Source organism: Monodelphis domestica, chromosome 3 (genome assembly GCF_027887165.1).
Source record: "Monodelphis domestica isolate mMonDom1 chromosome 3, mMonDom1.pri, whole genome shotgun sequence".
Lineage (NCBI taxonomy): Eukaryota > Metazoa > Chordata > Mammalia > Didelphimorphia > Didelphidae > Monodelphis > Monodelphis domestica.
In genome coordinates, this window is record NC_077229.1 from 521,731,474 (window position 1) to 521,734,822 (window position 3,349).

Genomic DNA, 3,349 nt, shown 5'->3' on the forward strand with positions numbered 1-3,349 from the left:
AGGATTGGCATTCCTATATGTTGGTTGTCATTGCTTTCTTAGCTTTTGTCTCTCACGGCTTTACCTTGATACTATCTTCCCTTCCCTGTCAGAGATCTGAGTGAGGGCAGGTAGATCTATGATGTTTTTGTGTGTATAGTGTGCCACAAATCATTTCACCCTGAGTTTATCTTCCTCAGCTACTGTGACTTGGATTTTCAAGAGTGGGTCTGTGGTGTAGAAAGCTGCATTGTGTGTTTTGCATTGAGACTATCTCTTCTCCTCCCTTCTCTCTCTCCCCTGCTGACTCTGTTCTGGCCACCCTGCTCCTGCCCTTGCTGCAAGGATAGAGTTCTGTGCGGTTAAGCATGGAGTCTCACTGCCAAGGCCTGGTACAGCCCTCAGGAATGTCTGTGGCACCTTCAGCCAGCCCCCTAGAATTTGGAGATTTCCCTGACCTTGACTTTAACTCTAGTCTAATAGGTGGTGGTGGGAAGAGATGGTCAACCTGGGGTTTTACACTTGTAGTTTCTCCCCCTTATAGCATGGGAATTGCATCTCACTGCCCTACTTTCATGCTGAGTCCAGTGGGAGAGCCCCTTCACTAATTCAGTTTTGAGTTCTATCCTTTTGAGAAGCTTTGTAATGATCAGTAAGAAGGAAATTCTGAATATCTCCAAGTGTTCCCTCCTACTACTCCACCATCTTGGCTTCACATTTCTCCAATAATTCTTAAGTTATTTCTCCTGGGTCTATTTTCCATGTCAGTTATTTCAATGAGTTATTTCATATTTGATATTTTTAATTATTTTAATTATATTTTATTGCTTTTTTATTTCTTTGAAGTAATTAGCTTCTCTTTGCCCATTTCTAATTTTTAAAGATTGAATTTCTTACATGGTCTTCCTCCCAATTAATAATCAACAGTTTAATTGTCCTAGAACTTAAAGTTGTTAGAGCTAAACTTCCAAGGCTACAGGTGGCAACATTTCATTGGAACCTTGGGAGAAGGTGGAGAAGATTGTTGAGAAGGGAAGCTAATGTAAGAGAGAGAGAGAGAGAGAGAGAGAGAGAGAGAGAGAGAGAGAGAGAAGAGAGAGAGAGAGAGAGAGAGAGAGAGAGAGAGAGAGAGAGAGAGAGAGAGAGAGAGAGAGAGAGAGAGAGAAGAGAGAGAGAGAGAGAGAGAGAGAGAGAGAGAGAGAGAGAGAGAGAGAGAGAGGAGAGAGAGGAGAGAGAGAGAGAGAGAGAGAGAGAGAGAGAGAGAGAGAGAGAGAGAGAGAGCTGCCGATGTCAGAGTATCAGGGACAGGAGAAGGGGGGAATATGCAGACAATGACCAGTTTCCCCAATAACTCTAAGACATCATCAGAAACAGGGTAGGGGCAGCTCTGGAAACATGTTGGCTATTGGCTCTCGTTCTTTAACACCTGGGGCAGGGCCTTCCTCCTTGGCAGCCTCCTCCTCTTCCTCTTTTTCTTCACCTTCCTCCTTCTCTTCCTTTTCAACCAAACTCAGGCTGAGCCTGGCTCTGAGAGGTTTCTGTTCTACAACTCAGTGAGAAGGGCTCTTTCTCCCTCAAAGGCCAGCTCTTTTTTCTTCTCCTCCTCCCCCTCAGGATCCTGGATTTCCTTGAATTGTTGGGGGAATTCTCCAGTGAGTTTACTGCTTGCCTCTTCAGTGCTCCCTCCTCATTCTTTTCATTTGAAGGTCCATCAATTACCAGCTTCCCCTCCTCATAACTGCTGCCATCTCTCTGTGTTGCCCTTCTTCTCCTCATCCCCCTCTGACACTTCTTTATCTGGCTTACTGACCTCTTTTATTCTGAGATGGCTGGCAGTCAGAGGCCTTCATAGTAGGATTGTTCTCTTTTCCACAGAACTTCCCTGAAACCTTTCCTCTAGTTGGGTTTGTCAAACTTCTCCTTGGATTCCTCATACGGGAAGAGGCCACTGTCTTATGAGTCCCCCAAAAAACAAACTTGGAATTTGTTGACTGGTGACATTTTATCAATTTGGGCTTGCCAGTGAGGGTATCCCTTCATTTTGGCAAACACCAGGTCTCCTCATTTGGAGCAGGACATCTTGGGGTTCTGGTGGTTCCTCCAAATTTAATTCTGGAGCAGAACTGGGGCTGGGGAAAGGAGATAGCTAAAGTTTGACTCTGTTACCACAAAGGGGGACACAGAGAGAAGCCACTCCCTGTGGCTTAGCTCCTCACAGCTTCTTCTCCTTTTCTGCCTCCTGCAAAGGGAGGCAGACTGCCCATCAGTGCTTTAGCTCCTGGGAGGTTTGTGAATGCGTATGCAGTTTTTGTTTGGAATTCCTTTCCATCACCTTTTGATGCTCCTTTTCCATTTAGTATATTCTATTTTTCATAGCATTTTTTTCTTCAGTGGATTTTTTGTCTTCTTTTTCCAGTTGACCAATTTTGCTTTTGAAGCTGTTATTTTCTTTTTGCATTACTTGCATTTCTTTTTCTTATTCCCTAAACCCCATTTTTCTTCTACCTGCCTTATTTGATTTTTGAATTCCTTTTTGAGTTCTTCCAAAGCTTGAGACCAATTCCCAGTTTTCATTGAAGTTTTGCATGTGGTTGCTTGGATCTCACCATCCCCTGTTGGTTCTGTGTTTTGTTCATTGTTCTCAGAGAAATTTTCAAGGGTGAAGTTCTTCTTTTGCTGTTTGATCATTTTCCTAGTCTGTGGACTGGGAATTCTGAGAGTTTCTTGCTGATTCTCTTTTGTCTGCTGATAGCTTGCCTGGTTCAGCACTGTGAGCTCTTTTGCCCTGGAGCTAGGTCTTTCCTGCAGCAGGGCAAGCTTGAAAGGGTCCAGCATTTTGCATATCCAGGTCTCACTGCAGGGTGGTGCCAGGGCCTAGAACTTCAAGGGTCTGATGTTCTCTTTTGTTGGTGTAGCCCAGGTCCCAGGATCCTGAAGTTGGTCTATGCCCAGTCACAGAACCTGGAGCAGTAAATGGGTGGCAGGGGGTCAGCCAGCACTCTTCTGTGTACAGTTTTGCTTCTGCTTTCCCCTTATCCTATGAAATTCAACTCTTTCTGCCTGCCTTTCAAGTTGTGTTCAGCAGGAGAGATCCTTCACTCTGTCTTGCTGTTGATTTTTGACTCCTGTCATTTTGAGGCACTTTTTTTAAAAGAGTGGTTTGGAATGATTGTCAGAGAGGTTTCAGTTTTGGCTTCTACTAAGCCACCATATTGGCTCCATTCCCCTTGGTTTGTATTTTTAAAAGTTCTTTCTCCTGATCAAGAGCTTAAGAAATCAGATCCTACAACTGCCTGAATACAGAGGTTATGGGGACATGACAGAGGATAGACTTTAAATGAACACTCTAATGCAAATACTATCAACAAAG

At 44.1% G+C, this 3,349-nt stretch overlaps 1 pseudogene; it reads right to left on the minus strand.

Moving 5' to 3' along the window:
- Nucleotides 1–1,343: 1,343 nt before the first annotated feature.
- LOC100617835 (hepatoma-derived growth factor-like) lies at nt 1,344–2,814 on the minus strand (annotated as a pseudogene).
- Nucleotides 2,815–3,349: the final 535 nt, after the last annotated feature.